The sequence below is a fragment of the Platalea leucorodia genome (genome assembly GCF_965183815.1).
Source record: "Platalea leucorodia genome assembly, chromosome: 5".
In the NCBI taxonomy this organism is placed as follows: Eukaryota; Metazoa; Chordata; class Aves; order Pelecaniformes; family Threskiornithidae; genus Platalea; species Platalea leucorodia.
In genome coordinates, this window is record NC_138827.1 from 24,227,040 (window position 1) to 24,239,978 (window position 12,939).

General features: G+C 43.2%; 1 protein-coding gene across 9 annotated transcripts in view; it reads right to left on the minus strand.

Moving 5' to 3' along the window:
* The window catches only part of NFIA (nuclear factor I A), a 254,575-nt gene that overhangs the window by 95,092 nt on the left and 146,544 nt on the right, over positions 1-12,939 (minus strand). The gene's annotated exons all lie outside the window — the stretch shown is intronic.

Here is a 12,939-nt window from a genome sequence, read left to right on the forward strand (position 1 = left end):
TAAAAAACTAACAGAGCTCATTCACTGAAATTCTGGGTATAAATTAAGACACCTGGCTAGCCAAGGCAGGCCCTGACTCAGCAAAGCAGTTAGAGCACATGCTTAATTTTAATCACATGCTTGACTAAAGCACATGCTTATTTGTCCTGCCAAATAAAGATAGGCTGACAAAGTTAAGCAGGTATTTAAATATATTGTTGAATCATTGCCTTCAACCCAAGTCTAGGTCCCGCTAGGAGTTAGCTCATTACACAAGACCCCACTTTGGCTCACGAGGATGATCATTTTTTCCTCAAGGGCAAGAAAAGCCCAGGCTAATAAGACCAAATTGAATGAAGCAGATCAGGATACTAACTAATAAGTAATATGCCATTACCCAGTTGCATGGTTGGTATAGCGTACAAACACGATGCAACACTATCATAACAAGTACCACATGAAAAATGTTTTTCCCTAACTTGATGACTGCTTTAATTGGGGGGAAAATTCATAATGCGATTTACATATTCTTCTTTTCGATCACAGTAAAGAAGCCAGAAGAAAAGGCTTGAATTGCTGGAGCCTAATTCTGATCTCAAAGAAGTTTTAAACAAGTCTTTCTACACTGATCAAATAGAGTTTCACCTAATTTTCTCCTAATTTACACTGGCAGAGGAGAAATCAGGATTAGGACTTGTTGTCTAATGCTATTTGTTTTGAATTATTAAGCAAACATTCCTATTTCAATGAGTAAACGTGTACAAAGGCAACTAACCTTCGTCCTAAAATCTAGTTTACAGGGAGAGTATTGTCTGCTTTCCCAATTAATGCTGTAAAAAGGAGTCTCAGACGTTGAGCTACCAATCAAGAGCTTGTGTTGTAGCTTGAGAAAATCATGACTGATGCAATTACTTTTATGTAGAAAGTCTGAATATGGTCTATAGGTTAAAGTTCATCGGGTTATTGTTCCTTAATTGAGTATCAGAAGATGTTTTCAAGGTGCTCAAGGTATTATTGTTCTTTAATTAGCAGGCTTCCTTGTGTAATCCAACAGTATTATTTTTATTATAAAATAGTTAGATTGCACCATAAATATACAAGCTATTTTCTAAACAGGGATACAGCTAGTTTCCTGAAATCCAAGCTTAAATAAAATTGGGAAAGAGTTACTCCTTTGAAGATGAAAAAGTCCAAATCCAGTTATTTCTCTTCTACTACGGTCCGAGTGACAATGTATTAAGCTTTGGACAACAGCTTTTTGGGAGACTTTGATTCCTTTTCAGTGCTTTGAAATTACATAAGTCCTCCAAACTAGCACTGAAGCCATTTCTAAAGCCTTTTTCATGTTCAGCATCTCACTATACCTAGCCATCTTAAAACCTTAAAATAGTAATAATCAATTAGGGTCTCAAGCCTATTATCTTAACCAAATGCCTGATTAAAAGAAAAGCCCTCTCTGCTCAAAGTGCAACTTGATTCCTTTTGGTTTTATCCTCTATCTAGATAATCCGATGTTTCACAAACAATGTGGAGCAATAATATTGATAAGAAAATTAATGTCCGTATCGCACAGCACATGCAGACCTTGAGAGAGGGGATGTTATCAGAAGGAACCTGGATCACCCTGAGGACCTAAACTTAGTCCTAGTCTGCGTTCTCCAGCAAAACGGAAAGGACAGAATATGCATGCTTCAGTCAAGACCTTCATAACATTTACACCATGCTTAATTGGAAGGTGAGTTTATTAAGCCTGGGCTGACCCAGCCACGGCAGCCCCACAACTGCATTCCCTTCCAGAAACACATCCCTCTGCACAGACACAGGGTGCTGCAGGCAGTCTGGCACGGTGGTTGTGTGCCACGGGCTCACACAGGGAGCAAGGTGCACCTTGCTTCTGGGAAGCGTCCCCCTCCAGGGCAAGCGTGGGTGGCTGGGGGAGCACCCTGGGCTGCGACCAGCCCCTGCCCAAGCGCTTGGACCTGCTCACCCTGCCCGGGGCAACAGCAGTGAGGTTCACCAAGAGATACTTGGTCACTACCCCACACTGGAAATGGAAAGCTAGATCCATGGGGCCAAAAGGGCATACGCTAACTTCGTATCTAAAAAACATTGTGGAGATTGAAGAGACCATCTATCCCAGCTGCAATACTCTGTCCAAGTGAACGTCTCTCCCATTCAGATGGAAGGCAGCAGGAGGGAGCTGTACGCAGGCCTGAATATTGCACATAACTGTAACAAAATCTGCATTTACCAACAGATCGCAAATACTGATCTTCGGAACTGGCACAATGGCCTCATTTTAATTGCTTTGTACAAACTGCATTCCTCAAAATTGTAAGTGTTAAACCTTTAATGGTAAATTATACCACATTTTTAATTAATGGACTTTTTATAGAAGAGTTAAGCAAGACATTATTCATTAAAGGTGACACAGAAACCTCTCTTGTTCCCTGACAAATGCTCCCACTTCTATTTTGGCTTGTTATTTCCAATTTAATTTTAATGCCACAGCAATAGCTCACCTTGGACAAATTACAGATATTCTTATGAAATAACGGCTGGGCCACGTCACATGCACTGTTATTCTCTCCGGCTTGCCTACCTGCCTTTGGCTGAGGTTTTAAGAAGCACTAGAACTTTCTTTGTGGCCCATAGCAGGATGGATTAGACCATCCAGGGCATGTCGTGTTAGTACAATAGAGGAACACTTTTAAGACTTTAAAGTCATGTAATACAATTCTAGGCTGGATCTTTCTTGTTAAAAAAAGTAGAATGGGAGTGATTGAAAGAGAAAAGGGCCAATATTTGACAACAGAAATCAGCATAACCTCCTAACAGCGGCAGTCATGGATGACTGCCCTTTGACCCGGGGAGATTATGTGGGATTTCAATGACAACAGCTGGAAGTGAGCATGTGAGAATAGAGAACACAGATCTGAGGCCTCCTACAAAAGACTGCACAATCCCTGCCCAGATCTGAGTGTTGATTAGAAATTGTTTCCTGGTCCTGGCTTAATAGAGTGTGATAATGAAAGTTTTGTTAACCCTTCACAATATGCAAAACCATTGGTAAATGATTTGCCTTTTTGGTTTTTAGCTAAAATGTCTGTATCTAGCAGACAGTAAAAGTGTGTAGCACTGCTAGTTTTCGTGGGTGCACTTCTGATACCAGTGCTCAAGTTCAGCTCCGTTTCCATACGGTTTGTATACTCTCGGTGGCCGTCAGGAATCAACATCTGAAGGTGCTGGGAGGTGGCTTGGAGAAAGGACTCTGACGCCTTCACTAGGAATCCACCCGACCCGCCACAACGGGCGTCCTCCCCAGGTGAATCAGGACAGAAATACACATGCAGCATCTCACTGCGCATTGCCTTTCATACTCACACCATTTTAGAATCTTTAATAATAACAATGCCTAATTATTGTTTCAATGTGTGTCATATTGAGCTCCTGAGTCTGGGTAGCAAATTAATAAATGTGGACCAGAGCAAATGTGGCATCAGGCTGGCTGTGTCACCAACAGCCTGGTCCTGCACGGATCCACAGCAGCTTCAGCTCTTAGGAGATTCAGCTCATTTTGTATTTAAGTGCAGAGATAGTGGAATTAATGGCAACTTATTAACGTTAATGAACCAATTATAGATCGGAATCAATCATGTCAGGTTTTGTCCACGCAGAGGGCACAAGGATAGTGCCTTTCTCTTGAAGACAAAGGTCTTCTTGAAACATTGGAAGCCCTTCAAGTTCATGTTAAGGACCTTGTGCAATGGAAACCATACCAAGACCTAAGATGTCTGGTGTGGTTTTTCATTTCTGATGACTCCTAACATTGTAGGGTACTTTTTGGTACTCGTGGGTGAGAAATCAGCTAAATACAGTTTTTTGATATAATGATAAAAATTAAGAATCTCCCTCTCTACCATATATCAAATTCGATAAATAAACTAACTGCATTAATACCGATAGGGGCCTATAGCTTGAAAAACAACAGATGTCTTAAATTAGCATATTTCTGTTTCAGGTCCTCAATCCAAAAAGCAAATACTAAAGAAAAGAAGAAAAATCATTATAAATGGTCATACTCATTTGGCAGCTTATAAAATAATGCGCTCCTCAAAAGCCTTTCGAAGTAAACGAGATGAAATTTACCCTGGGATAATCATTCTGGAATATTTATGGCATCCAACAATAAAAAGAGTAATAACAAGAAAAGCCTGCCTCCCTGAAAATAATAATATCAAGGAGTTATTTATCTTCATATTTTCATATCAGCCCTGGTTACAAGAGCAATGACAGCTGTGATCTCCAAGGTCTGCGGTGATATTGCCAGTTCAGCTTCGCAGTTCAAAGCATGACTCAATGTCCAAATGAGCCCAGAGAAACCACCTGGTTTCCCCGAGCTTCCCGGGGATGCTGACGGCATGTGCTGCTGCAGGGTGCTCCCCGGGATGCCAGCAACAGGCACCCACCCACCTTCTCACCCTTGCAGGCGAATGATAAATACGGGCACTGGAGGGGGAGATATGAGAAGGCGGGTACTGCCGTCCCTGTTCCTTTCCCCCTGCAAGGCCTTTGTAAAATGAAAGCTCCAGTGTCACGAGCTAGGCATTGTATTAACCTCAGGACCCCCCAGAGAGCTGAAAAACCTCCTGAAGAGAATAATGCAAGGAGAATTTCTTTTCAGCTGGTCATTTTTTGATCTCAGCATCATATTTCTGGTACAGCTTGAAAACGGGTTTCTACGACTCATTTGTCTGGGGCCGATCTTGCTCCTCTTACTCCTCATCAAGTATCAACTGAAATTTTGCCTCCTGAATTTTGCCCACTGACTTCTAGGAAGCTGCTGGCAGAAGTAAGGACTTGTAGCAGCCGACGCTGGGGCTGCATGCCGTAAGTGCGACACGTTGCCACGTTCTGGTCTTCACACCGATGGAGTGTGCCTCGGTACATGCAGAGTTTACTTGGGTTTACACTACTCCAAATTAGAATTTAGCTACAGTATTAATGCCATAAATATTATTGTCGATGCTGTGTGAAGAACATCAGTGTGAAAATAAATGTAAGGATATTTAAAAACTGGTGTGGAATACTTAGGTATTCAGACTAATCACGGACTGAAATAAGCACATTTGTTTCAAATCCTGTTTATAGCACTGCAGCCCCTCCCTCCTTTAAATCTTCCTCTTAACCATAGTGATGTTTATTGAATACCTGTCATTTCTCCAGCAGCATGTGCCAACAGCGGCTCACCAGTGCCAGGCTGCATGAAAACCCTTCTGTCTCCTATTCTCCAAGGGGCTCCCTTAGATCAACTACTCACCATACCCAATACTCTGAAACCCATAAATTTGCAGATACTGCAGTCAAAATTCTTAACAGGAAAGTGCACCCATTTTGCCCAGTGTAGCATACTGAAATATCACATGGTGAGAAGCATTTCTCACCATGTGTAAACTGTCAATTTGATTTGAAATTAAAATTTTTGATTAACATGAGCATTTCTGAGCCTCCCGCTGGCAGCAGCCCTATTGCTGAAAAGTGACATGATTTGTGACACACATGCTGTACAGAAGCCCCATGCCAGCAATTGTTAAACCCATTTTCATTCTGCTTTAATACGGTATGACACTGAGGAAAATAATTTTAATATTTAGGAGAAAGAGGGTAAGGGCTTAAGGACTGAAGTCCTTTATGGGTGTAAAGCAGGATTAGAGCAGCACGAAAAAACGGCACGGAGGTCTCCCCGTCTCACAAGTCATGTCTCTTTTCAGCAATAGGGACCATCTGCAGGAGGCTAAGAAAGGTCCATGGTGAAGCACAAAGCCTTCTTTTAAATCCAGTTGATATTTCAAACACAGCATGAGGTACTTTCCACCTATGAATGCCGAGATGCTTGTGCATGGGGAAATGCTTGCAACTTCAATAATTAAACCCTCTCATACAGGAGGTAGGATTTTTGGGTTTCCACAGTGGTCTGTTATTTTTCCATGTTTATCGTTTCCCCAGAGATATCAGTGGTCACTGGAGATAGATACTAACATTTATACGGTGAATTACTTATGAAAGAGGAAAGTTTTGTGACTATTTAGACTTTTAAGCCCAGGAATCTACCTCTTCATCAGGATGGTGGGAAGATTTTTGTTAGTTTAAACAGCTACCAAGTGAACACAAGAAATGGGACACTTTTGTGGCGACAGATTTTAAGGCTATGATATACGCACGCACAAGACAAAAGTTCAGTGGGGATTTTTATAAACGTAAGCCTGTGTCACTGTTGTAAGCTGCTGACTCAACTGTGTCACCTGCGTATTTCTCAGAGTGGATCATTTTTTTTCCAGTAACATCATGTTCTGAGGAAGTTTATCATGAAACAAGTATCACGAACAGTCATTCTGAGCAGCAGAACAGCTTTGATAAGTGTCGACACGCATCTGACTTTTCTTTGAGCTCCTAACACTATTCATCACATTAAACACTCAGCTCTGCTGGACTCTCTGTTCCTAGTAAACACAGAGCAATTTCTAATTGCCATAAAACAGCGAGTTAAAAAAATGTAGTATTTTAAAAATAATTTTAGATGGTGAAATGAAATACCAGGATGATTCAGACGCCCTGGAAGTATTCAGTCCTGAACATAAAGCCGTGGGCTCATTTATGTTAATAACAGCACTCAAGAATTCAATCTGCATGAAAAACATGGTCCTCAATAAAGCCATGATATATAGTTATTACAAGTATGCAGGTTCTTTTAAGTAAGTCTTAAGTTTAAATAAGCGTTGTGTGTAAATATCTAGTTTTAATTAGTATATTGCCAAGAAATTATACAACTAGACTAAGTAATGCTGTAATTATTTTAGGATCTATAAAACCCTCCCTTGGCTGGTGGTAGCTAAGCGTACCCTCCAAGGTTACTCTGCAGACGTACTTGGAGCTGAACCGAGGGAGTCCAAAGCCCTGTGGACACAGAATTAGGGGGCCATAAAAAGAGGTGGGTTTTTTTGGTTTTGTTTTTAGGTTTTTTTGTTGTTTTTTGTTTGGGTTTTTTTTGTTGTTGTTTTTTTTTTAATTTGCATGTTAGCTTATAGTTATAGGAATAATCCATGTATTCAGAGCATGTGGCAGAATTCTCTAGAAAAGCCCAGCATCCAGGAGGAGCTGGTGGGGCCAGGGTCAGGCGAGGGCGGCTGGCTTTCCTGGGTGATATGGACACAAACCCCAGCGACTTCATCAGCTATTTCCTCTCATCCTCCCTTCCTGGCACTCCCCTCTCTTCACACCAAGGCACTTTTAAAAGACTGCGGCTGGACACCACGATAATGGAAGCTGTAGAAATATCTGCTGAAGATTAGATAGTATAAATGCGACGTGAAAATAAGGATGCTGGGCATGGAAGCTAAGTCGCAAAGATCAGCCAGCTCCACCTTTCCCCACGGGCTTTCCTCTCCCTTCAGAGTTGCTTCTTACTCCTCCTCTGCTGACACCACCAGTGAGCAAACTTTAATTCGCAATAAACCCCATGCAAATCACGTTACTCTATTTACCTATTGTCCTCTCCATTGTATCACTTGGGAGTTTTTTCTCCAGAAGGTTCTTACTCCTCTATTCTTTGTACAGAACAGTAATCTTCTAACTGATAACTTTTAGTCCCAAGTAGACTGACTTCCACTAGGTTTACATGTTAGTTACCCCTGTGGCTGGGGAGGGAAGAGACTTTCCACTAGTCACAGCATGACAACACACATACAGTCTGTCCTTGACCGTCCATGTCACTCGGCTCATGAAGTTCAGTCAGGGCCACCCTGAGAGATCCCTGCATGGAAGATGGGGGGAACCTCATGAGCTTTTCTCCAGCAGTGTCTGGGCTGTCTCACCTTGGGCAGCAGGGTACTGAGGTAAGTCTCTGGAATAAAGCTCTGATATACTGGTGGCAGAGAAGACAGAAAGGGGTGGGTCTGGAAGCACAGTAATGCTTGTCTAGGGACGTGTCAAGCTTGCACAAGACCTAGAGCACAAGATCTGATGCTTATGGCTGCAGATAAGGGCACTGCAGACAAACACCATACGCCTAACATGTATGGGCTTGCAACTCCTGTCCAGCCAGCAGTAACACCCAGTGCAGTGTCACCCTCTCCACAGAGGCACTAGAGACTGAGGGCTGGGAACTGAAGTTGTTGTCCTCATTGCCTGCTAGCAGAGAACAAAGTGCCTCCACCAAGCACACAATCTCTGGGTGGCCACCAAGGTCTGTACCAACTTCACCTGAGTTACACAGGACATCTCCAGCGAAGAACAAAAGGGTGGAATGACTAGCAAAGGCAGCGATGAGTCTCCACAAGGAACATGTCACCCCCTCATCATGCCCCTTAGAACCCCTCCACTGGGTGATCCAGGATGTCCTGTCCAATAGCCCAGTCTCTGCCCAGTCTCTGCCTCCTCCAAGTATTGATGAGGAAGCCCCCACAGACTTATCGACTGACTTCCCAAGGACTGATGCACTTGGGGTTAGGCAGGCAACTATGCTTACAGACGGCAGGGGAGAACCCACGGTGTATTAGTGGATAGTTCCCCCAGCCAAGTCCCAAACTAGCAGCGTAAGTCCAGTGGGAAAAGACTGCTGGATGTGAAGACCAGCAGCAGAGCTCTGCATGATGACTGAGACTCTCTTTCTGTTTTATTCTAAGTTTGTGTTTTGTAGGGCAGGATGCCCTGTCTACATTCCTTTACAGACTAAGAATGGACATTTATTAACAAGTACTTGGGTGGACAGCCCAAAACGCTAGACTCCTGGCCTGGGACTATACGACAGAGAGGGCCAGTGACCCCCATTTGTGTTTACTGTACTTCTACAGACACATGTTGGTGTGATAGGGGCATTCACTTTCTCAGGTTCAGGCCAAGGTCAGGCCAGAACACAGACCAAATTTATTTTCTCTATGTAATCTGTTCAGACTGTAGCCCAAAGAGAGCCTCTGAGTTCACTAATTGTGAGCTATTGTGAGGGATTCAAGATTAACAAAATAAACAGAAGGGGCAGAGAGAGACCTTCTTAGCCCTTATCTGATTTCACATGCTCATCCCATGTGTGTCAGATATGGTGGCTCCAGGGGAGGTGCCTCAAGGAATTGAGATGACGATGGTGGGATGTCTCACCCCAGCAGGCTGCCTCTGGCAACTTAGACACACTCTTAGCATAGAGGTGAGGACCTGAGATGAATCTGTTGTTAGAGGCTGGGTTGGTCAGCTGAGCGTATGCAGCCCTCTTCCCACGGTAGAAGGCTTGCCTCTCTAGATCTTCTTACTCCTCCCCAGCAGTCAGTCTTGTGTGACAAAGTGCGATACACAGCGATGCAGAAATGTGGCAGTGGCGTGGAGTCCCTATGCCAGATGGCCTATCCGCATGTATTTAAGACAATCTGAAGATACCGCAAGGGCCAGGACTTCACATTTTGGACCATGCTTAGCAGCCTGGCTCAGCTGCCCTGTGACAGCCATCAGGCTTGTTGTAACAGTACTCTGTACGTAAACTACGAGACTTTGTACCATGACTGATTTTACATGAAAGGCAGATCTTTTGCTGATAAGCGGCAGTCAAGCAGGCAGAAAGAATCAAAATGGAAAAGGAATTCCACTTACAGGGACCTTTACATTAAACTAAAGCAACTCAGGTAAAAAGGAAACCCATCCATTATGGTTTATAATGCATAAACATCCATTTCTTCTCTGTTCCTTCTTTGCCTGCATTACTGAAATACAGAAATAAAGGAAAAAATAATGATGGATGGATTTTGGAAGACTCAGAGTTCAACTCAGGATGGATGTGATCCCAGCATTTCAGATTCTTATCTCATCGTAATTGGAATAGCTGAACCTCTCTTGTCTGAAAAATTAGGCAAGACATCCTGTGAGAATGGGCTCTTTTTCACAGCAGTTTAGTTCCCAGATGCATAAAAGAATGAAAACAAAAAATGGAACAGAACATTTTTACTTTTGAATAATGGCTTCATTTGGGCAGTTTAGAACAAAACTTTACTGGAAGAGTTGAGGAGGAAGTTCTTGCTGCCAGTATACCCATCCCTAGACACATTCTTCCACAGAGCGCATAAACACTTCTCTAAAAAGATAATTTATCTAAGAAACTCCCATTTTGTAGAAATCAACAGAAAAACAGAAAGGGAAGAAAGTACACGTGGGCAGTAGATACACTGTCCACTCTTCTACCTTGAAGAAATCATTCAACCAAGTCAACGTGCCCTGCTAGATCCACCTTTGCTCGTGCAGAAAACTCTTTCTTTGTCGACTCTGGCTTTTCAGGATGAGCAGGAGAGGGGTGGGTGACTTCCTCGAGCAGCAGAATCTCAGGTCCAGAGCAATTACAGCATTAACGTGCAACGTCTCACTTTTAAACCTCCCTGATGTTCAACAAAGAGAGAGATGAATTCCCAGAAGACCCCAGCATCTCCACTGATTATAGAGGGAGAGTAAGGATTTTAGGTTCATAGCTGGTGCCTCATTTTAATGCCTAATGTTAGGTGGGATGAAATCCAAGCCTTAGAAGTCCATATACCATATTAGCGTAGACCTGAAAGAAAATTTGCTCTCCTCCCCGTATCTTGCCACAGGCAATCTCTCTTGATATGCCATAATTCTCTATCCTTACATTTATATCTGGCTACTTTTTTTTTTTTTTTTTTTTTTTTTTAAATTCAGAAGACTGTAAAATACAAGTATTGCTGAGTTATCCTTGTGTTCCTGTCCTTCATCTGGTTCATTTGCAGGAGGGAATAATGATCTGTCACCAAGGTAAATTCATTACCCGGCAGATAATGCCACAGTGTTTCTGCTGCCCATTTCACAGTAAGACATTCTTTTTCAATGATGTTGCATCTCTGTTCTCGTGGGAACAGTTTACGGCTGACATAGCAATAGTAGTAATAACAACTTACATTTATATTGTACACGGGATGATCTTTACTTCTCTTTCCTTCTAACAGTGGACGGCTCCCAGTCCTACTGCAAATGCATCCTTCATTGCCATGACAGACAGAAATCCGGATTCGCTAATACTGGGCTGCTTCATTCCTCAGCTGTTTGCTCAGGTTGTCATACCCTTTCCAGCCCCTTTTATTATTGCTTTAAATTGAGCTGTGGGCCACTACCATACAACTGCTCCAAGCCTTCCCTCACAAAAATCTGTGGGATTCCCCTCCTGCCTCAAAACCACAGCTACCTCAGTCCATCAAGCTGCTGTCCATCCTCTCCTGCTTCTCACCTCTTCCCTCCCTCCTGCAGCTCAAGCTATGGCATGCTCTGCTGTACGATAAAATTGGCTCCCCTTTGTACGGCATGGGGACATGGCTAGCTCTCTGCATTCTGCTATTGGAAATTTCCTGAAAGCGAATTCCCTGATTTTTAAGGACTTTGAGGTATAACATGTGGGAAAATTGCAGGTGGTCTGCACTGCAAAGCTGGTCAGGTGGGGACACCCCCGAAACACCAGCAGGTTTTCAGATGGGGATGCAGCTGTCAAAATGCCTTCTGTTACAGGCACAATTTTAAGAGTAAGAAACAGAAGTAGAAAAATAACAGGGACAGAGGTCTAGGTTCTCTGTGAGCGAGTGCTACAAGCTACATAAGAAGTATTCCTCCCTTACGATCCTGGGAGAAGAAATGCCAGCAAAGGCTTTGACATACCGCCGTCTGAAAGATGGCGTTGATATCCTTGTGCCTGGCTAAAGGGTAGTAGGAAACTGCCAGCCCGTACCCTGGCTCACCTAGTGAGACACTGCACCACCAAAGCACCACTTCTGCCTCTGTCACCCAGTGCTGCAGCGGACCGGGGCAGGGGGACGACTGCTGGGGGGTGACACGGCAGTGAGCTGGGGGTTGGGGTGCTGGCCACGCGTTCTGCAAAGGCCAGAGAGGAAAAAAATACTTGGATCCCCTGTAGCAGCCCTATCTTTTTCTTGTGCCTCCTTTTGCCAGTGACAGGAGCAAGGTGCTGGCTCCTCATCCCAGAGTGTGGCTTGCAGCGGATCTCCTTGCTTCAAGTACGAGTGAGGGAGGGTGGGAGGTAACGATTAGAGACACTCTAAAATGATTACATTAACTGAATCTTATGAAAATGGAAAACAATGGCAGTGTGTAATAATAAAAAAACACTATAGCCACGTACATGTCTTGTTTACTAGTAAGTGCTTCACTGACTACAGATTTACTCTGGGGCACAGCAGGAAACTTTTCTCCTTTAAATTTAATCAGCCCTTTTTTGCCTTTTTTTTTTTTTTTTCTTTCAGAGAAAAATACCAGCTATCAGATGTGTGTTTCCCATCCACTCCTAAGACTCCTCAGTGCAGTGCCTGGAGGTGATAGTGTGAACTCACTCAAGAATGTGAAGGCATTTTATAAATCATTTGGTTTCAGCAGGAGGGGGAGAAAGGGAGAAGGCAGAGGGATGATATAGTTTACAGCACATACTCGGCAGTAACTCCCAACTGTCAAACTTCAGCTTTTTCTTCAGTTGCAACAGTGGTTAACAAAAAAATGTTAAGACAGCAGACATGAAATGCACATAGTAAGCAGCGCATTTAATCAACTGGCACCTTTCTACCACTCCACCGCCAAAATCTATCCGGACACTATCACAACCCAGAAAAAGGAGCAGAAATGAGTAACATGAACTGCTGTAAACAACTTATGGCGCCCTTTGTGTGCAAGATAACAATAGAAGAGTTAAAGGAGCATGTTTACAAGTGTAGCTTGCTCACCTCACCTTCCTCCTGCCTCCTTTTGCCACGCTCACTATGTGGCTCCTGGGAAAATATTTGCGAACCATTGCAAATAAAAGTCTTCTTCTCACTTTCCAAGAAACAGATCTGGTATTTTTCCATTTCAGTCACACTACGGCCAGGCTTCAGAGGGGATTTTATTCTCGCAGCTCTGTGAGAGTCACCCTAAACTTTC